The sequence below is a fragment of the Thunnus albacares genome, chromosome 21 (assembly GCF_914725855.1).
Source record: "Thunnus albacares chromosome 21, fThuAlb1.1, whole genome shotgun sequence".
Classification (NCBI taxonomy): Eukaryota; Metazoa; Chordata; class Actinopteri; order Scombriformes; family Scombridae; genus Thunnus; species Thunnus albacares.
Window position 1 is genome coordinate 20,676,417 of NC_058126.1, and position 27,433 is coordinate 20,703,849.

General features: G+C 40.5%; 1 protein-coding gene across 4 annotated transcripts in view; it reads right to left on the bottom strand.

The window, feature by feature from the left end:
- adarb2 (adenosine deaminase RNA specific B2 (inactive)) overlaps window positions 1-27,433 on the bottom strand; it is a 377,105-nt gene that overhangs the window by 86,217 nt on the left and 263,455 nt on the right. The window lies entirely within an intron of this gene.

Genomic DNA, 27,433 nt, shown 5'->3' on the forward strand with positions numbered 1-27,433 from the left:
ACAACAAGGCAGCAAACACGCCAGATATTCTGAGGAAGAATATTGCCTGTATATTGAAACACACTTCCTTGCAGCGCTTATCTAAACATGTCCTGTCTTTTTAATTGTGCAGTTTGCCATGTTGCATATAAACACTCCTGAGCAGTGCCAAAATTTAGCTTCAGGGAATTGGTCCCCAAAGCAGGGGGAGTGCAATGGAAACAAAAGCAGAACCTGTGACAATGGTTACAATGGCTTTTAGTTATGGGTCGTTGGGTTCCTGTAGTGGAAAAGGTCTACCTGACAGGAAAGATGGCAATGATAGTAGTGTGTTTTCTGAACGTGAACTGACTGACCATGTTAGGATTTAAGGGAAGTGTCTTCAAACCAGCTCGGCTGACCTGAGGTGAACTCCGTTCAGTATCCATCTGTCATTTATGGCAGGATGACTGTCGCCTAAGTGGGTCTGCCCCCATTCGCCAAAAGCTACTCTCAGAAATCCCGAGCACCGAGGCTGTAGGATTGACTCGGATCAAGTGTGCTGACAGGGAAATGAAGAGGGGACTCTAGCTAAGCAGTAGATGGACCCACTGGATGGCATTTAGCGTCTACCTTTCTATTGCATTATTCACCACTCCATGATGTTATCCCGACTTCATCTGCTGTTTTCTCTTAAAAGTTCTGTTGTTGCGATCGTGGCAAGTGACTGTCTGGAATGACACAGAAAAGGCAGAAGAGTCAGAATGAAACGACATGGCTCTGTACTGTTTTGGCTTCAGTACAACTCTGTTAAAAGAATGTATATTCAACACACCCAGAGCCTGTTTGCTGAGATAATTAAATTCTCAAAGGATGCGAGGAGACGCAACACGTAAATTAATTTGAGCTGCAGCAACAGACAGGATTTATGCCGCTTTGGCGGGAGCATTCACTTCCAGAACAAATAAATGGGATGTTTTTGAAATTAATTACTGTTCCAGTGCGCCATTAAAGAGTATCAGTTATCAGATGACTTTGAAATACACACTTGGCTCTTTTGATGTGTTAATGATGACAAAGTAAATCATCTTCCCTACCATGGAGGAGTTAGAGAGACAGAAATAGAAAGATGAAAAAGCAAAGAGCATCAATGAGTAAAAAACTAAGGAAATGAAAAGACATGTAGAGGAATAAATGGCAGGAAGTAACAGTCCAAGCTCATAGAATAATGTCTATTTTATATCAAACCCATTAACATGAAGGTTAAGGCCTTCATGGCTCAGACACTAAAACATTTCTGTTCCTGTTTTTATTCCCTATTCACCATCCCTGAGAAGGTTTCAAGTGGAGGTTCAGATTCTGCTTTAGGCTCATTCAGTCTACTCTAAAAAATACAAGCTTCATTCACTTCAAATGAAGCACCATGCCTCTGAATGTAGGCCAGAATTACAGCAGATATGACTGATTGTGTTTCGGTCTCTCCTCTGTGGTAATGTAGGGCTGGATTTAATAGCCTGGCTGTTAATCCATGTCAAGGAAGGCAGAAAAGGCCCATTTGACATGGGCTAACTTCCCTCTGTAATTAGAAAACCTCATTAAGTTCATTAAGTCATTCCTTGTGTTGGGGGATTTGTTTTACATGCGCCGCCAGCAGACTCAGGCCACCACTACCAGAATGTAGGCTAACAAAGGCTGCAATCAATGGATACAGTACTGTGGTGAAAACATTTGGGCTGACAAAAAAGCATAAGGAAAAACCTGTTAGAGACATTTAAATGTTAAGGAACAACTAAAAATCACCTGAAATGTTGGGGAACACTTTAAAAAAAAATAGATTCTGATGGTTGTGGCACACCACTGTGTTACACTTTTGACCAACTTTCTTTACTTATGAGGGTCCTTGGCTCCAGCTATCAGTCTAACAATGCTAGAAAGGGGGGAGTGGAATTATGGTAGCATAATTTTGATGGGGAAGTGTGACACATTTCTGAAAGGCTCTTTGTCTTCTATTTATCGGAGGCCTTGAGCACACAGAGGTGGGGAATACCTTGTGCGGCTTCAGGGAGTGACACAGTAACAGATGACTAGACGCCACCACTAGAGGACTTCTGTTTTTTTGTTGTTTTTTTTCCCAGTTTTGGCTCCCGGACCCAATGATTCCAATTTGGGTGTCAGTGAGAGCAGCGATTCATCATTGGCTGGATTACTTAGTGGGCCGAGAGCAGAGGGCTATTCATCTCTGCAGCTGACACAACCCCGGCCAGAGAGACGCCATGCTGCCAGCACTACCACTGCTGCTGATGTAGCTGCTGCAAAACAAAGTCCTAGAAACACATTCACATGGACGTGAATATACTCCATCACAGATGCAGAATCACCAGAGAGTCATTATTACTGCATGGAAACATTATTTCACCTAAGACTAGTTTTTTAACAGAACTAAGAGTCTACAACCATCCGAGCGGCTCAGTGAGGCTGCACTTAGGCACAATGGCACTTTCACCATTAGCACCACAATGCTAATGCTAGCCATAAACCAAATACCAATGACCTGATGATGGAACTGGAGGAAAAGTCAAAGTCTCACCAAAGGTATTACAGTTTGTTCTGAGGGGGACATGAATGTCTACACCAAACATCATGACAATCCATCCAATAGCTGTCAAGAAGTTTCACAAAAAACCACAACTACCAACCTAATGGTGGTGCTAGAGGAAAGGTGAGGGATTCACCAAAGTCAGTAGGATTCATCTTCTGGCCAGCATGAAAGCCTGTAAAAACTTTCATAGCAATCCACTTAATAGTTGCTGAGATATTTCAGTCTGGACCAAAGTGGTGGACCAACCAACTTTGCCATCCACAAAGCTGCTAGCATGGCTAAAAATGCTATCTTTGATGTCAAAGGTTGTAAAGGAAAAGGAGATGCTGTGTGCACACTGAAATATCCAAGCTCCAAAACCAGGATGTGAGGGCAATACTTCATCTGAGTACAAGATAAGTATACGAGTATATGATAAGATACCTCTGTTGCAATACAATATAAGTTCTGAAAAAACAATTATACAAAGATAACTTTCTTTCTCTGATTAATTATTTCTCTAATGGTCAGACTTGTCCATGGATTTAAAATTACATGGTTACATAAATTTCTCTTTATTTTCCAAACTATACCTTTAATTTTTTACATGATTTCATGCTTTACTCACCTCTTTTATCTGGTCTAATAAAGCACATCGGTTGAGCAGAGCTCTTTTTCAAAATGTAAGAACAGAACAAAGTCTTAAATTTCCAAGTTTAGAACTGCATTATTATGCCTCACAGATGTTTTATATAGATCGTATAGTCAATAACACAGCTGAAGAACCCTGGATAAATATTGAAAGCAAACAATTAAAGGCCAAGAACCTATTTACATCTCTGTTTACAAAACACAATATAAAAGTATCTAACTTTGTTATAAACAGCGCATTAAAATCATGGAACAAAATTGAAAAATATTAGGAGTGCAATTTAGTATCCCTAGGAACACACAGATTTGGAATAATCCATCAATAAAAATCCAAAATGTGGAGCTTAACTGGGGCACTTGGAGTACAAGGGGGATTAAACATTTATCAGATATAATTATGCATAATAGGGTTCAATCATTTACAGAACTGCAGAATAAATTCACATTAACAAATCAAGAATTTTTAGATATTTACAGCTTAAAAACTGGATTATTCAAAATTTCAATTTACACTACGATTTGGTGCCAGGACTCTTTGAGGAAGTTCTGTTTAAAGAAGGAAAAAATTAAATGGCTAAATATACGACATGCTGCTGAAAGAACAATCTTAACATTACTGCAAAAGTTGTCTGATGAATGGAATAAAAGCCTTCATTTTAAAGAAGCCAACACAAAAATGGAAGAAATGCTTCTATCTCACTAACAGCATCACCACTAATGAAAATCTACAGTTAATGCAATACAATTGATAACAAGGATATACTACTAGAGATGAAATTCATAAGTTTTATCTAGATTCCTCTGATAGGTGTGTGAAGTGTTCACGACTCCCTTATACATTCATTCTGGTTTTCTACAAAAGTGAACAAAATGTGAAATCCAATAATGGATGTATATTACTTGTAAAAACAAAACAAGACAAAACAAACAAACAAAAAAAGACATTGAAAAATTCAATTCTCAGCTGTGTATTTTGTCAGAATGCTGAAAAAATAAAGAGATCCTACGGGACGGTAGATTATGTTTTCCTTTCTTGTTTATATGAAGCTCATTTTAAAACAGTGGAAAAAGGGACGCCGCTACTTTACAGATTTGGATAGAATTGATGAGATATTATTTGACCATAGAAAAGACATTGTCTGAAGATAACAATAAAACAAAGCAATTCAGTGAAGTATGGAAGTACATTTATGATGCCCTATAAGACTTAAAAAAGAACTTGTGGCAACAAGGGGCGGAAGGAAGGGGCGACTCTGATGGAGACCACAAGACAGAGAATTAATGTCAGGTGTGTGTGTGTTTATTATGTTTGCAGAGGGTAGGGTGTCGGGATGAGAGGTATATGTGTTATATGTAAGATGAATGAATGAGATAATACCTGGAAATATGAATGTTCATGTGTCTTTTGTCTTATGTCTTATGTGAATGTAGTAATGTTTCATGTCAGCCTGACACCATCCTAGAATAGTATATACTATCTAATACATCAGGGTATTATATATATATGTTGGTTAGTTTTTATTAATGCAACATTTTGACCTGATGTCATTGGTTGCACCACTTAAAATAATCCTAAAACATTTTAATATACAGCCTAAGACAGAAAGAAAAGAAAAAAGATGCCATTACACACATAACAGGTATGTAGTGTATGTAAGGTCAAGCATACGCGCTTGTGTGAAAACACACCTATATACACAAAATACAGCTCTGTACTGGAACTAAACAGTCAACCTTCTCTCCACTCCACACACACAAACACACATACACACACACACATTCCCCCCTGCCAGGCCTAAACACCACCATGTGCTGATAAGACAGTGGAACCACTTGCTTCCCTGCAGGTGAAAAACAAGCTGGACATCCACATACTGCGCCTCACACAGTGGGCTGCATTTATAACACACCTCTGTGGCATCAACATAAATCTACAGTATGTGCTCGTCCAGGATACTCATGATTTAATGCCCTGGAATGAATGTCAAGAGCCTCTATTCATTTTAGGGGTAACAATAGAATGAATCGCATATGCACAGGGACGAATAACAGGGTTAGTTCAAAATGGTAAATGGGGCACCTCGAGGTAAAATAGAACATTTCTCCATCTCATAGCAGCACACTTTTACTTCAGTCAAGAGCCAGATAAAAAAAAGAAGAGAACAAAAGGCAAAGGGCACATATTTTTTGAGCCAAGTTACCAAAGGTATGTGTGTGTGCAGTATGTGCCTGCATACACATAATCTTTTTTTCTTGTCTTTGTCTTGTTTTGTTTCTTTTATTTCACTGTCCACAGAGGCAGCTCTCGTGCAAAAGCACAAAAGTGCTCCTCCGCTTCTAACACTGGTCACCCCCACACATCGGACAACAAAGCTGTCTACACGTCATTTGTCCACTGCGCAGCCTCAGCAAATTCACACACATCCCCACGAGGGCCGGCACTGACAACCGTGCACGCCGTGAGCGAGTATGACGACTCAGGGAAATGGACTTCAGAGTCATGCCCAGCCATCTGAAATGCCACAACTAAATTATCAGCTATCACTGAGGAGGGAGAAACACAGAGAGAGAGAGAGACACACAGATGGAGAAAGGAGAGATTCCATCTAGAGTCCGCTTATTCTTGTGAGTCGCATCAAAAGGAAAAGTAATTAAGTCGTCTGAGGATGTTATTGGAAACGAGAATTCTATCAGTGAGGCTGTGGGCTTGTGATGCCTGCAGCTTATCCAGCCTGTGTGTGTGTGTGTGTATTTCTGTGGCTGACACGCTGCCGTGCAGTGGAAGATGAGACCTCTGTTGTGCGTTTGTAGCAGGCGCAGCCAGCCGCTCCTCATTAACCTTTTGGGAGATAAGCCTGTTTTAAGTCCATGTTTGAACAGCCTGTGTGAAGTATCTCACACTGATATGTGGCTAGCCAACCACCCAAACCGTCCTTCCCTCCCCTTTCACATTCAATATTCCACTTCCCTCACCTCCGCCAGATTACCAGAATTAAATTTCAATTTTAATCACAGGCCTGCAAATCTCCATGAATCTAGCACCTGAGCCACCCTTAATTACGGAACAAGCATTCTGGGGCAGCGCGCTGCCATGGCCCGCTAACAAGGTTAAAAGGTGCAAAGTGTGTGTAATGGAAAGCAGAGGAACTCACTGAGCAATTGTTAACACCATGTTAGCTACTCCACTTCTTTGTCTCTTGCCATGTTCCCTTTCTATTTTCTCAGCTAGTGAATACACAGAGCACCTTGTTAGAGGCGCTAGGCTAGAAGTAATGTAATTTAGCTAAGTGGTGATTGTGGAGGTGCCAGATGCGTGTTTGCAATGGATGGTGTCGGCAGCGGTGATGGAGCAGGCATACAGAAGCAAAGCTGTTACATTATCTGCTGCTCACTGGAGTGCTGTAGACAGGATGTGATAACTGGCAAAGAGGTGGAGTCTGTTTTCTAGAGGGACCGGTTCTTTTATCTCTTTTCAAAACATTCAAAACTGCCTAAACATAACTTGAAAAGTATATTTACAGTGATACATATGGTGTATTAAACACTATATATATATTTTTAAATAACTGACAGTCATCATATACAGTAGCATGCAATCAACTGCAGAGATGCTTTAACTCCAGTATAATTAAAAGTGTCTCTCTGATCTTCCTATAATGATGCCTCACTGTAGGTGCTACTCAGTCCCTAAGAAAATACCACCTTACAGGTATAGTCCTTAAGGTTTTCTTGTACTCAGATTCCATTTTTGATCACATTACTAGTCCAGCATTTTTCTGCAATTGCCATTCAGTGTATTCAGTGTATTTTCTTTCAGTAGTTACCTCTATGTATAGTAGTTTCATTGTTAGTAGCAGAGTCTATCATTCACATGCTGGATTCAATTTGCCTTCACATGCTTTAAGGAAACTAATCATGATCCAACATTACTGGTTTCATTTTATCCAATCAATATCAACCTCATTGTTCAGTGTTCACTTCATTTATGACAACTTCCACACATATATGAAGGGATTTGAGGTTCCACCTGCAAGGACTACAACATTTATCAATTCATCCATATTTATCCATTTACCTGTAAAACACACTTTAATTAGAGTTTCTGTATTTAGCACTGATTGGAAAATGTGCATTAATAGAAATGTACAGTGTGTATTTGTCCCCTTGAATACTCAGAAATGACCTTCACAGTTTAAGTCTGTGTGCTGGTTCCATGACTTTTGATACACGAGGTGATCTGACAGGTTCCAGCCTATCGAGGGAATAATCACTGAGTCTGCGCTGTCACAAAATGAGACAGAGAAACCAGTGAATCCCACATACGCTCAAGTCTTTGTTTTACAATTTGTAAGCCGCGGGCTGTGAATTAAAGCGGGACAATGTAATGCAGTCCATAATACAATTATGCGTGAGAGGACTGCATGTAGGAATTGTGAAAAGGGTTTTGTGACAGGATTTCATGAGTGCGAAAAACGACTTTAATTAAGCAGTGGTGTATAATAGGAGTCTTTGAGCTTTCTACTGTGTGAAATTGTATGCCAATTAGATAATCATCTGTGAAAACGTTGGACATGAAAGATAATTCCATGATAACAGTATGATTATACACAAATGCAGCATCACAGTAATTATGCATGTCATTCATTTTGTGCAAAATCTGTGTGATTATTATATTATCATTGCACAAAAATACTCCCTTCACCCACATATTGTGTCCCAATAAAAACAAAGTATAAAAAAAGGCTATTAAATTTGCTTTGTGATTACTGTATTGTTTATATGTCTCTCCTTTGCCTTATATATAAATAAATAAATTAGAAAGTGACTAATTTACACAAGTTTCATCCTGACAGCTGGCCAACTAATATTGCATAGCCGCCTTGTTTTGTTTACACACTGGCTTGATTTTGATCACTGGTCTGCTCAGCTTTCCAGATGTCTCACCCACATGTGTGTCTGCCATATTTGAATGCTGAGGCCGTGGTCACCAAACAAGCCTCCGCTACACTTCATGTTCCAGATCAATCCAAGTGCCTGACTGTCTGTCTCTCTGGGAAGCTGCAAAGTAGATCTGAACGTGTATTATCTTTCTAGGATATGTTTGATTTTTCTTTCACACGTATGCCCAGAGAATAATCAACAGAGCGTGCACGTGCAGGTGTGTGTATATATTTTGTGTGAATGTGTGTAAGTTGTCAGATAGCATTGGGGGGAGCAGCTGTTCTCCCTCCCCTCCTCTGCCACTGATTTAACATATGGCTAACCTTTTGGAGATAGCGCCGCTGTTTACTTTCCTGCTCTGCACTGATAACATCCCAAATCATTACCCAAAACCTGTGTCAGGCTAAGCTCTTAGAAATGGACCCAGCCACAGTAAATTGGTACTTCACTCATGTCTATGGGAGGAAACAAAAAAATGGAAACAATTTTTTTTTTTTGCATCTGGTTGAGAGGCAGGTTGGTTCTGTTTTGGGCATCAGGCAAACTTAACCCTCTGCATCACCAAGATTAGCCAATTTATACCCCATGTCTTAAAATTTAAAGAAAGCAGACCAACCTAAGGGTTTTGTGACAGTAAATATGTAATTTTAGTATAAATATGGAAGCAAAACTACTATTAAATCCATTTGCTGATTGTAAAATGTCAAGAAAACAATCTGTATATTGATGCAATGTCATCTGGTAACCATGGTAACGTGTATAGGCATCAGTAAAACAGGAGCAAAACTCAGTGAAATGGAAATTAGAGTATCTTTAGCTTCAGTATTGTGACGTATTTCTGCGGTGTTTGTTATTTGAATCAAATCCTACAGATGTGATTCGATCACTTGAAAAATGGGTGTGGTTTAGAAAATATATGTTATGGAGGACTGTTGGCCTCCACTCACAACTTCCACACTCACTTTGTTAGATCAGGAGGAGGTGGATAAATGTAAAATGAATATATTAGACCTCAGCCACACTCTTTGGAAATGTAATTCAGTCAGCTGAAATCCAAACACGCTCCTACTACTAAGATATTACGCTGCTAGTTACTCATGAGCTAACGGGCAAGTGTGGTTTTCCAAGCTAGTTGCCCCGAATCACATTTGATTGAATACATTTATGTCACTAAAAATACTCAAATAATGCATAATTAGCATAAGAGATAAATGAGTCGGTTCATAACTTGGATTAATTACAACCTCACTGTGTCTTTAAAAAGAGTATGTTGAGCTTGTGTTCTGCTCCGTGTATTTAAGCAGTTCCTCATCAAGTAAAATGTAGCGAGTGCACAGTAACAAGCCTTCAAAATATTACGTTACAAGATGCCTCCTTTCATCACTGTTCCTACCTGTTCATCACTACTTATGATAAACTGTCTATACTATTAATGCTCATAATCAGTTATATGACACCACAGAAGATTTATTGACACATTTATTCTGTAAAGTGCTGCATGACCTGCTGTCAGTCACTGGATTTTGATTTCCCCATGTGGGTCCATGTAGCGCTGATGATGTGGGTTGACATCACCAAAACTGTCCAATGAATGAGCTACTTTTCAGTCCATGTGACTTCATGGTTACAGCTCTTTGTTCATTGGAGAAAAGCCAGTGTGAACAGGAACCAGAGCAGAACTAAAAGAAAACAATATATCATTTTTTTCTTGGTCCGGACCAAATGAAAACATACTTCACCCTCTATACTTATAACTGTACGTTTTCTGACATGCTGGGTTTATATAATCAACTCCACTTATTGTCATAGATTTTTCAGCATCAAATCAACTGCATAAAGTATCCTCTGAAGTGTTCTTTAGCATAAACACATAGTTATACAAGTGTTTTCTTTAGTTTTTGACCGTGTCAGAGCAAAGCATGATCTAGTAGTTGTTTGTTGTGGTGAAGCTTCTGGAGTTACACACGTCGCTAATGCCGAGGGACTCTTGCCTCTCTGCTTCCTAACAACATTAAATGAATGGTCCACTTAGAATTAATGACTTCCTCACTCTGGACAAATTTGTTTGTGTTAGGCTAACGACCAATCCTCTCTGAGAACCAGGCCAACATTTAAGTTGAGCTGCGATTGGTTCTGCCGCTGTTTGAGACCTTTATTGATGGTGCACGAACACACGGAGAGACACTCAAAAATAGGTGCACGCACACGTACACACACAAACACACACACACACACACACACACACACACCTTGAAATCAACACCTTCCCTCTGTTTCACAGTCAAGCAGGGGCAGCGAATCGCACGGCTCCCCAGACAATATTATCTCATATGCACAGACAAATTACCTCTTTGTTTTAAGGACATGAGTATTTCTCAAAAAGGAAAGAAAAAAAAACACACTCACACATTATGAAAATCCCCCCATAAATAGGAAAAAGAAAGCACTCAAAGGGAAGCTAAAGTGGCACTTATGGATACTGTTAGCGTTTGCTCGCGCAAAAGAAATTCTCCTATTAAATGGGTCTCTCTCTCTCTCTCTCTGTCTCTTGCCTGGCTCGCTGCAGAACAGATCAAATGAAGGTTACGCTGTCCTCTCTCATGGCCTACATCCTGATGCCAGAGCTAATTGCATAATTTGTTTCAGAATTAACAGCTAATAGCAGTCTCTTCTAGGCTAAAGCCAACCCCCTCCCTCCTTCCACACTCACTAGTTTTTTTTTTTTTCCAACCTCTCATCCCATTATGCCTATATTTGCAGAAGCTTAAGACAATATAGAGAAAAATCATACTGGAGTAAATTACTTGCATACCCAAGAAGACAGTATGGTGATGAATTACAGGCTAATTCCCCAACTTGGCCCTTGCTTATTGAATCTAATGGCATTGTTAAAATCTACAATAGATATTTCTCACTAGATTGACTTAAATAAGACATTTCTAATGACAAACCTGGTCATTTTAAAAGATTCATGAGGTACATTTGAGCTGTCAAAAACATGAAAAACAGTCACTCTTCGTTGCAAGGAGGGTGATATTGTTCTAATTCTGATGAGCTGGTGTGATATGTGCGTAAAACAAGCCCACCTCTATGCATGTGGAGGGAGACCAGCCTGCTAACAGAGGAGGGAGGACGCGAGAAGCAGAGAAAAGACGGATGAGCTCCAAAGGTGGCCACTATAAGTCAGTGCCCCCTCGCACCAGGCAATAACCTTCTCTCCTCTCCATGTAATAACCAGCCTGAATTTCAAAACTAAACCAAACAGGAAGAGGAGCGAGGGAGAAGAGAGAGAGACAGAGACAGAGACACTGCAAAACAAAGAGACTCTGGATTCAATCAATACCGCCATCCAGCTGTCAATCATTGGCTATATTAACCCACGGATGGAGGGTGTGAATGTTTTATCTGTTTATCTGTCCTGGACACATCTGCAACCAGTTCTGTCTTATAGCATAGAAATAAGGCTGTCAGGAAGTGAAGCAAAATGTGTTATTTGGTTGTGGTCAAGTTCTGATCACTGCAAGAACAAATATTTCACCAAGAAGTTGTTCCAATCAATAAATCTGTGAGTGGTGTTGTTTTTCTGTGGTTAGACACCCCCCTCACCCTCCGCTGTCTGTGTGTGCCTGTTGTGCAAAAACAACACGTTCACGTCACAGAAAAGCTACAATGCAACCTCTTCACATTTTTCTAATTAAAGGTCACTTTAACTTAAAACATTAAAACTGGTGATGCCATGGCATGTAGTGAATGAGTTTACTCGCCTCCATATGTCTTTGGGAAAAAAAAAAAAAAACACATTTGATTGCTAAGTCACAAGGGTCGCCATGGTGAAAATGTTAATATTTTCTCCTAATCACATGACTTGACCCGGGTAGCCAATGATCTGTATCTGGCTCTCGCTCATTCTTGATGTACTACAGCTTGCAAACAGAGCCCGAGGCACAAAAATCTTAATTAAGGTCCTTCCCAATGCGCAACCTTCAGACGATGTCGCCGAAACAAAGGGGGAGAAATAATAGAAAAGAAACACTTTTTTTCCCCTCACTCTCCTCTTTTACCATTTAGGAAATAACAGCCACTCATTGAAAACTCTTCAAACCTTTGCCTGCATTTGGAATTTGATTGTAACCTCAGGTTGCCTTTTCTATTATAGTGGGAAATAATGTTACAACACACAGTACCAGTTTTTAAATTGGAATTTGACAGCTCTACCAAGCAGGGATGTGAAAAAAACATGACTCAATATAATGCATATTCACAGAGAGGCTTTCACACTTTTTTGGGGGGTTTCACTCCTTATGTGAAAAGCACTGTTATTGCCTTTTTCCGTCAGTGGAGAGCAGTCTTAAAGGATAGGTTAACAATTTTTCCAAGTCAGTCCTAAAGCAACAGTCAGGTGCACAAATGAACATTGATACATGTTTTTCTTGCCATAATCATTCCTCCTGTTCATATTGGCTATTAAAAAATCTCTTCAAAATGTGCTTTCAATGTAAGCGATGGGGGACAAAATCTATAGTCCCCCCTCTGTTCAAAAATGTATTTAAAAGTTTATTTTAAAATAATGAGGCTTCAGTTGTCCAAATTAGTCAAATCAAGTCAGCTGAACAGGATAACACTGTCTGTCAAAACACAAAGACAGAATTTTCTACTAAAAATACTGTAACTGTGGAAGATATCCACTTTATTTCACTTAGTCAGATGGCTGAAGTATCATATTATCTTAAGATAAACTTACAAATTTCTTTTTTGCTCAAAATGAGGACTGGATTTTGACCCCCATCAAGTGCATTTTAAGCGCATTGGGAGGGGATCTTCTAATGGTCAGTATGAACAGGAGGAATGATTACAGTGTGCAAAACCTGTTTCAGTGTTCATGTGGGCACCTGACTGTTGTTTTCAGACAGACTTGGAAAAACTATGAACCTGTTCTTCAGTCATTTTTTTCTTCACATGAGTCATCTCATGCCATTATCATTAAACCACTGTATGAACAGAGTGTGTATTATGACTTGGCTCTATGTTTCTTTTATAGTTCCGGTATCAGTAAAGAGGCCGTCAAACTTTCACTGTAGTTGCACTGATTTACTGTACAGTATGTTACTGGAATCATCCAATTGTAACCCTTCAATAGTGGGTGTAAAGTGTGCTGGCCAGTGCCTGTTATTGGATGTGTGTGTGTGTGTGTGTGTGTGTGTGTGTGCATGTGTGAACGAGTGGGTGTCATAATTCTTTCACTTTCAGCAGTGCCCCCTGTAAGCCCCCCACAGCCGGAGCAATATCAGCAGCACCAGAGACAGCATGTGACCCAGCTTTACTCATCTCAGCTAAACCCATCTCTGCCACACACGCACACGCAAGCAGGCAAACACACACACGCACGTACACACCAACACAGGCACACATATACTGTTGAAAAGCACACAAGCTGAAAGGAGAGAGCTAATAACAGTCTTACCTGCTTCACAGAGTCAGCAACAGCACCGAGAGCGAGACAGAGGAGAGAAACAAAAGAAGTTGATATGAATGTCAGCAAGGGGAAAAAACAACAACATTGCTTTTATGAGCCCATCACAAGAACAGATAAACATGACTAAGTATAATCATCAGGAAATTACATTCAGTATATACACTACATGTAGGCTTTTTAAACATTGTTATATTCGTGTCTAATTAATCATTGTTCAGTTAACATGATTTAATTAGTGTAAACAAATGAAACCATGGTTGAGATGAATATAGCCTTTATCTTATGCCAGTTGTATTGTTGGAGCTGCTGTGTCCAATTTAAGAGCACAACACATCCTGTTGTAGAAGATCTTTAACTAAGAGTTTTGACTTCAGTGATTTTTTCAATTGAGGTTGACAATAAAAAACACAATGTAAAGGGCAGGACACAGTTTTCAGTTTTACGCGGTTTTGTTTCTTAATTGGCGTTGGATGTCTGTACTCGAAATATGCACCGACAGCCTGCAGCCGGTTAGCTTAGCGTAGCACAAAGACTGGAAACAGGGTGAAACAGTTAGCAGTGACTTCCTGGTTGGCTAGCAAGAAAAACTCTGGCACATAACACCCTTTAAAACCACAACTTATCGATCTTACACTTCAAATTTTGTACATGTTAAACAAATTAGGTAAAATATGTTAATTAGTTAGCTTCAGAGATGCTGGGAGGTGAGTTTTGTTATCTTCAGACAGAGTTTCCCCTTGTTTCTAGCCGTTGTGCTAAGCTAAGCTAACCAGCTCCTGGCTGTAGTTTCATATGTAGCGTACAAACATGAGAGTGGCATCAACAGTCTCATGTAGCTCTTGGTGATAAAGTGAATAAGCATATTTGTCAAATTGTCGAATTATTCATTTAAAAGGTAGGTAAACACAGTCTCAAACTGAATATGTTAATAATAGCTTGAATATCTACTTGCCTCTAATAGCATTTACCCCAGTTTTGTATATAAAGTATGCTATGCCTTGATTATAATAATCTTGCACCTGCAATGTGGTTATAATGATGTTTATGGGCACCTTTTCATAAAGATAAAAGGTATCAATATGGCTTGGTCAGAGGACTTTATCACCTAGACCAAGTGTGTGAGTGTGAGCAGCACAGGACACAACCTCCTCTCCACCCAGTAGCCATTACTGTAAACAACACATAACTGTAAACCTGCTACACACAACAAATATTCACACTCTGGAAAGCAAGCATTAGGAACGAGGGAAAAGGGAGGAAAGACGTTAAGAAAAAGCAGGCATGCTGATTGGCTTTTTAGAGCGAGCAAAACCGGGAGATTTCAATCAAGATTTCTGACAGTCTATTAGGATTGGCATAGGTTATCATTACCTTGTGTGTCGGCATCCTAATGCATGTTTTCCTTATCGACGTTTAGCACATTGATAACGCCAGAGAACAGCAAAATGTCATTCTCTGGCTAAAGGTAGGCCTATATGTCTCTGGCAAACAATGCAGCTGTCTTTGATATAATGGGGTTTATCTTGTGGGGACATATTTAGAGCGTCAACTTGGGTGAAGACTGAGGCAATTTCATCATTTTGCCTCTTTGCAAACATACTGTACCTGTCCAATGTCATAGCTAGAGTTTAGAGTCCACTGTAAGTGCTATTAGATCTGAATGATAACATTACAACAATATTTTGACAGAAACATTCTTGTCAAGCACAATTACATGGGATTAAATTATTCATCTTGTTCTTCCTAAATTGCTCGGCATCCTCAATTGTCATTGGTTGCACCCAATACCATGAATCACTACAATTATCAATTGATGGATCTGTCTGGGCAGAAGCAAAGTCAGTCTCCTGTTAAGACATTTCAAGACTCCAAACTATGCTAGCTCTTTACATTTTGATGTCCTTAAGTGGCAGTAGAGAGATGTATTTGGGGCTGTTTAATTTAGTGGGGATTTAGATTTTAAAAACCTAGAGCCACTTTAATCAGACATTGGTGTCACATATCTACGATTTATCTGCATTCAATTATTAATCTGCACTCCACAATGCTAACCCAACCTGAACTTTTTAATATCTCCAGATGACATCTCCGCCAAGCCTTCCAGCCTCTCGGCAAAGAGAGCTACTTAGCATTCAACCTCTCCAAGTACTGTATTCAAGGAACATGAGCAAACAGACAAATGGATGAAAAGATACCAGACTCGGAAACGATCTAAGGATGTGTACCTACAGATATGCAAATAGAGATGAGAGGGGAAATGGGAGGGAAGAGGGGAGGGACTGACATAGAGACAAAAAGACAGAAAGAGAGAGCGACAAAGCGAGAGTAGGCGAGAACATGCCACAAGACACCGGGAAACTAAGCGGGTTTCTTGGCTGAGGCCACACACTCACTCGCACAGAAACAGTGGTGTGTGTTGTGAAGCTGAGCAGCCGTTTGCTGGCAGGCTCCTCTCTTGTCTGTCACATGGATCATCCAGCTCTGGCCAGATGTAGACTACATCTGTACTAACATAGGGTTGTAAAACGGTACTGTACATGCCAAAAGTTTGATTTCTCACACACTCCAAACCTCACAATACACACACATCTTGTATGTGCACACATTGCAATCACTACAGGGAAACTTAAATTGTTAAAATTGCCTATTTTTTGTGATGCATGTGGTTGAGCCAGGATCTTAAACCTCTGGCATGCAAAGAAATTACCTTATAAATTACCTTTTTTAAAACAGTAATTTTTAATCACTGATTGTTTTTGCCTTTATATGTAGTGGTATTAGTCATACTGGCAACACTGTCCTGGACTTTAAAGTGGAAATTTAGTTTCTCAGGGTCTGAATATAGTTTCAGAAGGTTTTCCATCCCAAAAAAGAACAAAAATCTATGATATACTGAATGTGACTCATGATTTTGGGGGATTTTCAGCAACAAAAATAATAAAATATTCAATCAGCAGAATATCTCATTTTTAGTAGCTTCAATTCACTGAATATATCAGTATTGACTCTCAGTAACCCATTTCTATCTTGCCCTATAATGCACATTGTCAAAAAGAGTAACAGTGTCGCATCATTTCATGCTATTGTCCTCCTTTCGCTCACAGAGTTGCCAGCTTATCTCCGCGGTGAAACTGGAGCTCCTGGAGTCAGTACTGAGAATCTGATACACAGACCATTACTACACAGATGTTGCAGTGCTGTAGTGCATAACTCTCATGATTTGATTGGCTTGCCAAGCCAGACAGCAACATGGTGCTATAATTACTGATGGTGAGGCTGTATGTGCAAAACAAACACGAGTCGACACAGAAATCTACGTCTAGCCGAGCTGCGCCATTCATCTCTACAGAGGAAACATCCTCAGAGTTGTGCTAACATCATTCAATCATGGAGGTAATTGATGTATTTTTTTTTTTGCAGCTACAAGCAAGCTCCAAGGGAAGGGGCTTTTGTCAATGTGCCTTTTTCCCTCCTCACTGTTGCTTTTTCCCTCTCACCACCTGCCACATGTTGCTCCGGCAGACAATCGGCTGCACAGACGAGGGGAAGAAAGCAACGAGAGGAAAGTAAGAGAAACGGAGAGATGCGATGAGAGAGGCAAGGCACTGGGAGAAACTCAGGAAAAACAAACGGAGAGAGAAGGAGAGACAGCGAGATGATTGAAGGCAGAGAAACTGGAGTTAAAGTGGAGGAGGAGGAGGAGGAGTGAAGGAATAAGTAATATACAACCGAACAGAGCAAAACACATGCGGCTGAATGTGTGACAGAGTCGTGCTGGCAGCCATCCATCCACCACAGTGAGGCTGACACTAACACGCGTGTCAAGCAATTAAGACCCAGCCGCGGTGGAGACACCATAAATCATCAGCGGACGCATGAAACACTCCTCTACTTCATTATGTACTTGTAAATATTGATGTGGATTTACAATGCAGTCCATGGAAAGGTCAAGGGTGGAGAAATATGACATCAACACGCCATACAGACCTAAGAAAAACACCTGCATGAAGTATATAATAAGTCACATTAAGCAACTTCCTGTTCCTTCCAATTAATCTACAGGAATAACCTTACTCTATGATAAAGATCACTTTTATGCTGTGTCTGCTCCATTGTGGCAGTCTTTTTTTAATCAGCAGTTTCAAAATTTAGCGTAATTTTATTCAATTTTCCTTCACTAGAGGAGCTCATAATGAACAGCTGAACTGATGTTTTAGACAATATTTTGAGCATTGGGCTTCTGCAAAATGCAAAGTTTTGGCTGTTTTATTGAACAAACTAGCCAGAATATATCTGTGGGTCTGCTGATTAATACCAATGACACAACATCAGACATTATGATCAGACACAATGAATTCAACCTCACAAGCAGGAATAGTTTAACATTTTGCTGAGAGTTGGATGAAAAGATTAAGTATTTAGCTATAGGTAGGAGACCATTACCGTAGCTTAGCATGAATCTAGCCAGTTAGCCTGGCTCTGTCCAAAGTTTAAAAATACACCTACCAGCACATCTAAAGCTCACTAATTAACATATTGTATGTCCTTCGCCAGGCTAGCTATTTCCCTTTGGATGTAAAGCTAGGAGGCAATTAGCTTAGTCTATCATAAAGACTGGAAGCAGGGTGAAATAGCTAGCCTGGCAAATAAGATACAGTGTGTTAACTACTGAGCTGTAGATGTGCTGGTGTAGAGTTTGTATTAACTGTGGGCTGGGCCAGGCTAGCGATTTCTCCCTGCTTCAAGTTGTCATGCTAAGCTAAGCTAATTGCCTCTTAGCTCTAGCTTTATACTTAACAAACAGACATTAGTATATTAGTACATTAGAGTGGTCTCAAGCTTCTCATCTAACACCGGCCTTACATCAAACGACTTTTTAAGCGATTTCACTGTTTCAGACAAATTTCCAACGACGGAATAAAATCATGAGAGTTTTGCTAGAGTTGTGGCGCACTCCCATCATCTTGATTGTTTGGTGTAAGGTATTCATAAAACTCACTCCGAGCTGTTTGATTTTATCAGAATGATAAAATGTGTTTGATTTTATTGTCATTGTTATGTTTGCTTTTATCGTTCCAAACAAATACCTGTTTAATATCATCTAACATTTTTAGTCTTGGCTTATGCAAGTAGTGAAGTTCAATGATGTGAACATTGTCAACAACCAATAGGTGTGCTCTCTCCAGCACCAAACAGGAAGGAGAAAACTGGGTAGATAGTAAACATGGTGGGGACTCTGTGGAGGTGCAAGAACATGAACAAGTCTCGGTCTTGCTCGCTCTCTTGTACTGTGGAAAAGGAGGAGAACCAGGAAGTCAACAAGAGTGCCTCTTTGACGTGTCCTCTCATTTGTACCACAATAGAGTGGAAAAGTGTCCACATTCTGCGGTGTCTCTCTTTCTTTCTTTTTGGCTGTTCTTTCAGAACAAAATACTGGGCATCTGTGGCCAAAAGCGGCTTCTGTTTCTACTCTATTGTTCAACAGTTTTTCTTCTTGTAAATTTCCACCAGGACCAGGATGGGAAATAATCTCAAAAGGAATCTAGTTGTAGTCTTGCAAATAGTGACCCTGCAAGATCCCCAGTCTTTGCATCTGTGACTAAAAACTCAGTGACTTATGACACATTGTCTTTAGATATGAGAGGGTGTCAGACCCTAGTCTTTTCAAAGTCGTCTAGTGTATGGTAGGCATAACTCTCAGCAAAATGTCAAACTATTCCTTAAAGGGGGACTTGTAGGTTCTAAGAAATGTTCCAAAATGTAGAATTATTCCTTTAATAAAGCCTTGATTAATCTCACTAGCTTCACTGGCTCAGTGCATATTGCAGTTACTGTGATGCTGTGATTTTACTCTGTCTTCTCTTTTGAGCAGTTGTGGGTTGTTCATTGGTCATGTTTGGTTATGACGCTCCCATTGATACAGTAAGTAGACTGGACACCAGCTGCCACTGTTTTTCCCGTATTTCCAGTATTTATCAACCAAGTCATCTGATCTGATCAGATCTGAGGGAAATGTCTGAAGAGACCAAATTTCCCTTGTTGCACGACCTCACTAGACCAAAGACCTGGCTTCATGATATTATGTGACCAGTGATGAGAGTTGACCCATTTGTATGTTGCTGAGTGTGCCACACCAGGAGGAAGGGCCATTCTTCTGCCATCTGCTCCACACAGAGCCACAGTTGCCTGCTGCCCCCATTGATTTCAACTGGCTGGAGGTGCAACTGCTGAGCCAGTCAAGACACAAGGAGGAGCATTCAGGTCCTGCCAGCTCCGACTCTCAGCTCGGTTACACAAGCTCACTTGTACAAATTAGAGAGCCAAAAACTAGATAGATGACGGTGAAAACAAATGGAGGAATAATGAGCTGTTCAGAATGCATGATAATTGGCAATACATCTGTTTGTCATTTTGCTGAACTGTCTGCCATCATAAAAAAAAACAAAACAAAACAAAACCCAACTGACTAATTAGAAATAGGTTAGACGGTTAAATGTAAATGTGTCATTATTTTGTGAAGCCAGTGCATTCGCTAGCAAGGGCAAGCGTTTCAGTGGTGGGGCCTAATTAAATCTGGGTTTGTCTGCACACAGCCAATGAACCTTGATGTGCGATGCCATCTCATTAAATAACAGTGATGAATAGATGGATGGATGGAAGGACTGATGGATGGATGGATGGATGGAGACAAAGAGTTTGAAGACACGCAAGCGCTCAATGTCGCTGTCAAATCAACCCTGAGACAAACACAAATGGAAATGCACGCACACACACACACACACACACACACACACACACACACACACACACAGACACGTAGACACACTCAGTGTAGCAAACAGCTGGCTACTGACAGGAGTGTCAACCTGCCCAGCTCCGCATCTCTTTATTGGATACTTCATGCGTGACCGTCGTGATGCTGCTAAGTTTGGAGCGCCCACAGACAAACAAGGGAAAGAAAGTTGCTTCTGTCAGTGAGTCAGAGGCTGACAGAACGAGACGGGGCAGCGACGGCCACTGCTGTACCTGACAAAGAATTGGTTGCCAGTTTGAGTGGGTGGGTTCGGGTGTGTTCCCTAACCAGTCATTAGTGTGACATAGGTGTCACAACTTAGCTGAATGCTAATAGTTGTGCGGCAAATGCACTCTTAATTCAGCGCATTGCTGAAATAGTAACAAAACATTTTTACCAATTTACAAAACCAACTTAAGGCACACTGTTAAGCTTATTTTCAATTTATTTAAGAGTATGACAGCATAAAGTGTCGCTGCCAGTGCCTGCCAGCTCTCACACAATGTTGGCACAGGTAAGTTTTCACAGAGTATTCTAGACTTTTTTTTTTTTTTTTTTTTGCACATGATCTGTCTTTAGGGCTAAATATGCAACTAAGAGTAGGTGCATGGCAGTTATTCAGATGTGACTCAAGAAGTAACAACTAATTGGCCGACCATGACTAAAAACAATTTTTAATATCGCTTCTTGGAACGATACCTCGTTTTAAATCTGCAGAGTTGAGTCTCGCCCAAAGATAAGCTGGGCATCCCACAGTTCTCTCTTCCCCCCATTGTTAGCTTTCTTCCTGGCAGGATTCTTCCTTTCTAATATGTTTTTATAGCCTCTTGCCTGAAGCTACAACATATACTATATGTGTGTCCATATATATACAACATGTCCAGCAGTCCACATACAGTGGCTGTTCATCAGCATGTATATATGCGCATTAACCTGTCAAATATACTTTCATTGCTGCTCTTCCTGCTGTGTATATGTGTGTGTGTGTGTGTATGTATGCATGTGAAAAATAGTGTGTGTTAGTGCTTGCCTAATATGCTTTTATTGGCTCTCCCAGGTAATCCTGCTGCTGAGACGTGGGCAAAGCAGTGCTAAAGCTGCAGAGGGATACTCACCATCAGTGCCACCGATATGCGACCAGTAATACACAGCAGAGTGTTGTTTAATGCCTTCTCTACCGTTAACTAACTCTCAGGGTATGTGCTTGTGTGTGAAAGCATGCATACGTGTGTGTGTGTGTGTGATCCTGTGTGTGTGTGTATGTGTGTGTGTGTGAAAGAGAGAAGCATTTCCTCTGGGGGCCCTCTGGAAGACAACAAACACTTCAAAGGATCCCTCCGCGATACTGAGCATGATATCTGCCTGAAGACACGAGGTTTAAGCGCTGATCCGCCACTGTTTTCTTTACGATTAGCCAGGCGGCAGAGCAAAATGTCATTTAGTCTAACACTGTTCTGGTGGATTTGCAGCGCTGTTTGTCTTCTTAAATCTACAACAGAGGACTTGGCAAATGAACCCTGAGCCCTATGAATAAAACAACAGGGGAGGAGAGAGGTGGCAGGAGAAAAGCCTCGCTCGGTTTGAGCGTTTGAGGAACAGCATGGTACAGAAGGCAATGTGATTGGAGCCGACAGAGGCAGCCGGCAGTCACCTGCACAGGAGAAAAAATCCCGTCTGGCTCTGCTCGGAGGGGCTTTTAGCGCTCCATCAGCGAGGGAGTGTTTTGTCAGGTGTATTAACACGTAAGGCCTGTGTGGCTTTTACTTCGCTGCAGTGGTGTTGGCAAGGACAAGTTGTTGCCATGTTGCATTCTGTTCTACCATGACCGCTTTTAACTGCTGTGACCCAGGACACACACTTGATCATTAGAGTTATTCATCACGGCTCCTGACACTTCATAACCTGGACTATTTGCAAAAGCTGTTTCCATGGCTCCTGGATAACAGCCTAAGACAGCAGTTCTCCAGTTCTGACTTCATATATTCACACTTCAAAAGAAAGATGCAATTTCAGATCAAACCTTTTAATTCATATTGCTATTAATGTTTTCCATAAGCTGCCACTTTTATACTGTTGAAAATCAAACAGTTGCATTCTGGGAACATAAGTTATGCTGCATATGGTTGTTATTAACTGTAAATACCAGCTGAAAGCTGGGAAAACATTTAGTTAAACCTCCATGTGGTAATTACAAGTGAGACGTGGATATCTTTTGTGTACAATATCTCCCACTTGGAATAAACTGTCTCAAAGGTGTCAAATCCTCCACTGTTATTTAGAGCTGCAGAGAAAAGCAGCAAATCCTCATTCTTAAAGCTGGAATAAGTTTTAGCTAGTAGTGTGGCTCTAAGGATGTTGGACTGTTGGTCGACCGCTTTAGTCCAAACCGAAATATTTGAAAAACTATTGGATGGACTGCCATGAATTTTTGAACAACATTCATGGTCCCCAAAGGATGAATCCTACTGACTTTAGTAATCCAGTGACTTCTCCTCTATTGCCAACATGTGGTTGAAGCTTTTTGTTTTCAGTGAAATGTCTGGACAACTATTGGACAGATTGCCATGAATTTGGTTGGATATCCCAGAGGATGAATGTTAATAAATTATTTTTCCCTTTGCACCACTAGCAGGTCAAACCTTTAATGTGTCCAATACTTTGGTTTATGGCCAAATACCTGAAACACTAATGACATTCCCACCAGCCTCAGCTTTACCTTTGTGTTTATTGCTGACTAGCTAACGTTAACATGCTAAATTGCCAAACTCCTAAGTTCTAAACACCTACACCTTTGCTCTGTCACTGTAAGCCTATTAGCGTACTGGCATTAACGTTTAGCTGAAAGCACAGCTGTTCCTAAGTACAGTCTAGCATGGCTGTCAACTCATGTTGTTTAATAAATGACTTAAACAATTCATTCATGATCAAAAGGGTCTTTTCTGTCAATCCACTACTTGATTAATCAAACTTATTTCAACATCTATTACAGTGGAATATGAATGATACACTCTCATTAATACAATTGATCATAATGTCTGATGCAATTCTTTTATAGTCAATATTTTAAGTTGTTGCTGGTTGGCACCTCATACTGACTGGTCAGGAAAAGCCAATATATGCAGAATATTGCAGCGCCATCAAACGGAGATATGGAGGTCATTAGTCCATGGAGACGGTTTGGCCCAGTGACATTTCAACCAGCCCAGTCAGTCATTCCTCACTAATGAATATGTTAGTGTCTGGCCAGGGAGAGCTAGTGTAATTTTTCCCTCCTTTTATCACAAGGATGCAGGCCGACACAGCCGTGGCATACGTTCAACACTCTGCGGGGACAGACAAACAGGCTCTGCCAACAAGATGGAGTGTTTATGTATTTCCCACCTCTCTGTTAATATTCAAATACCTCTGCCCACTGGCACTGTGTGTGTGTGTGTGTGTGTGTGTGTGTGTGCCGATGGTACACGAAGCACTGCTTTAGCATGATATCCCATCTTGTGGGTATTGATGACAATTCAATGGGCCCTCCTGACCCACTAGTTCTAATCACCATCATAATCCACCCACTCACTATCGCTCGCCTCCTCCATAACAGACCGCTGGTAGCTGCGTCACCAATGGGTTCATTAAATCGTTGTGTCAAGGGAAGCCTATTTTATGGTGGAGGTAGGTTGGTGGACATTAATTAGTCCAACACTTGTCCATATGCATTATTCAATTGTGTGGGAGGTATTTTGGCCAAGGAAAGCCAGAAAGAAAAATGTGATTGCTTCACTCATCGCCTCCATATGAATTTGCAGCTAATCATAGGATTTACATATTCACATCTGAAAGCTCCTTTCTTTTGTGCACCAAGTTCGTGACTGCAGTTACTCTATTAACAACAGTTTGGGGTCTTTTTATAGTGGGATCAGTCAGGTAAATTAAACTTGTTTTACCAGTGAGTCAGACCGTGATCAACACTAAAATAAAGGCGAGAGCTGGTTAAGAAACGCATCCAAGCTTTAATGGATCATTAGAGGCAACTTTTGGCTGATGAAAATGTCTTGGATGACATCTCGATGTAATAAACTGCCCCAGCGAGGTTTTAGATGAAGCACTGAAGCCGACTGCCAGCAGTGATCGGATGCTGGCACATGAAGGCTAAACAAGAATATTTAAAAGGCCAGTTTAAAATACATGAATAGGCATGTGGCAGTGATTCAAATATAAACTCACAAGTCAGCAAGTGAGGTCAGAGTACTGATAGACCAAGTAAATGTTAGGGGCCACTGTCAGCTGCTATTCAAGAATGCTTTCAAGTCAGAGTCTCTTGTCTACTTCAAAGTTTGCTGTTGATGAATCAAATCCAGAATCCACAATATATGGCCTAAAGGTTAAACTGAAATATGAATTTTTAATCACTTGTAGTGTACGAAATATAAACCATAATGATACTGCAGCTTTTGTGTGTAAATTTTCAAGAAAGGATAAAATCATTTATTGTGTTAGTGAAAATTAAGTTCCAGTCCTCTGGGTGCCTGGTTCCCATGGCAGTGATCGCCTGATATTTTAGGGCCAGCATTGCTAGGAGACGCATTGTCACCTTCTATAGTGCACTACTGACTGGAGCACATAGTAGCCTATGAACGTTGCATTTGTTCCAATAAATGTCACATTCATGTTATTTCAACATCTGCTGAATCATTCGTTCACTCAGTACCGTATTTATTTGCCATTTTTGAAGGGACTGGTCTAGCCAGCATTAGCTGTCTCTCTTTCATGGGTCCAGTTGTGGTGACGGCTAACGACTAGACTCAAAACTCAGAGCAACAGGTCATCCTGTAACCTCAGCACATGTGTTACCGCATGATTTGAATCACAACTGAATACTGTTCAAAGTCACAGAGAAACATATAGGGATTGATCTGGTGAACTGCCAAATGAGTATACAAGTTAAAACAAACATCAGGGGGATATAAATATAGATATATAGACTGATAGATAGATATAGATATATAGATATACCAAAAAGGAAATGTAATTTCAATTCAACTTTAACATTTAAGTCCAATTTGATGGTGAGCCAAAATCCCTACATTAGTCCTGCGACAACCATCTGCCAAACCAGAGATGAGGGGGAAGTGGAAGGCAATCATCGCTACATTTTATTAACAACTCCATTTAAATGGCTTAGTGGCAGCAGCAATCTGCAGAGGGCACCTTCAGCAATCAACAGCGTTTGAGCACAGCTGCCATGTGAGGTGCACTATGGGTAGTGGGGAGCGCTGAACAATGCGATTAATCCCACAGGATAAGAGAAAAAGAAGAAATTCCACAGACAATCACAGTGCCACGACCTATTTGCTATGCACAGGTCCGTTTGAATAAGTGCTTCATTTAATAATAATTGATTGAGGAGAATTCTGAACAGTGGACGTGAGGTAGTGCACTGGTGACACACTCCCTCTCTTTCTTTTTCTCTCCCTCTCTCTTCTGCCCGCTTTTCCTCCTCTCTCCAGAATTGTATTTTGTGCTTGAGTGAATTAGGTGATCATTTTTTATCTTACATGCCGCGCTGGCTTCTGGAGTTTCTAGCTCCAAGGAAATTGGAGGGGAAGAAGAAGTCGAACATTTATCGCATGCCGAGGTTAATCTCCTGAAATGGTGGGATTTGGTCAGAGAGGAAGTAGAAAATCCACGCTTGCACTCGCGAGCTGCATTACAGTCACATTTCCCGTGTTATTTTTTTTTTCCTCCCTCCCTCGCTCCCTCACTTTCTCCATCCTGCATTCCTCATGGAGGAAGTAAAATCCTTCTAGCTGAACAGCGGTGACAAGACAAAGTAGCAATGCATAAATTAAGGCAGTGACTGTACTCATCACTCACCGTCTGATACGCTAATAATACTCTATGCTGTGTGGTCATATCTCATCGCTGTTGTTAATGCCTCGAACGTGAGAAAACCCGCACTGTTGTGTTTTGTCTGGGAGGAGTGCATGTGAAATGTTTACTTCAACATGACCACTGAGACAGCGAACAATTTCAAAAGAAATTATGCTAATTGCTTAACTGCAGGTGAGATGTTCACAGAAAAAAAGAAAAAAAAAACATGTTGACAAACAGAAACTGAAGGCAGGTGTTGTTCTCAGTTTGAGCTGATGCATAAACAGTAGAAAATCAAAAAGCACTTCAGTTTAGAGAATTTTCTGTGATGATTTCTCTAGCTATTTTAAGGATATGTTCAAACTATCGAGACTGTTGTGGGGCAGGTCTCAAGTTATTTGGGACAAGTGGGGGTCACAAGTCTTGATAAGTAAAGTGCAAATTAAGATCAAGACAGTCTTTTAGGTCTGAATGCTAGCAATTAAATGATGTGGCATTTGAACAATTTCTTTCAAATCTGTGTTAATTGTAAACAACGTGTCACCTCCAGGTCCATTGAGCAGCTGTTCCGGGGATTTTGATTATGTCACATAATCTTCATCAGCGGACTGAGTTTTCTCAGTACTGTGGAATTGTAGATGTTGAAACTTCCATTATTTTCTGAGCACTTTATGGCTGCCAATTTTCTACGTTTTTTTATTTTCAAAAACTCTCATGTGCAGAGCAACAATGAATTGATCCTACTTAGAAGTATTGTGTGTGTATCCAAAGCCAGATATATCTTATTCCTCTGTGCCGTAGACCTCCATTGTTGTCCAAAAACTATTAAAAACACATCAGTGAGCCACACTGCTGCCCTGGGTGACATGTTCCTTTATAACTAATAGTTTGGGCATGTTAGTTTGTTTAGAAACAGCTAATACAAACAGCGATCTCGTTTTCAGTCTCCAGAGAGTAGTTTTGTGTAGAGGCCAATGCAGCTCTGTTTACAGCTTTGCTAGCTTGTTGTGCTACATATCACAACCTCATGACTTTTTACTACACTGTAAATTTCTCAGAGCTTCAGTACAAAGTCAAGAGGTTGTGATATGTACCACATCAAGCAAGCGAAGTTCTGTAAATAGAACCACATCCTGCGCATGCACAGTGGCCTTTGCTTTACACGGAACTACTCTCT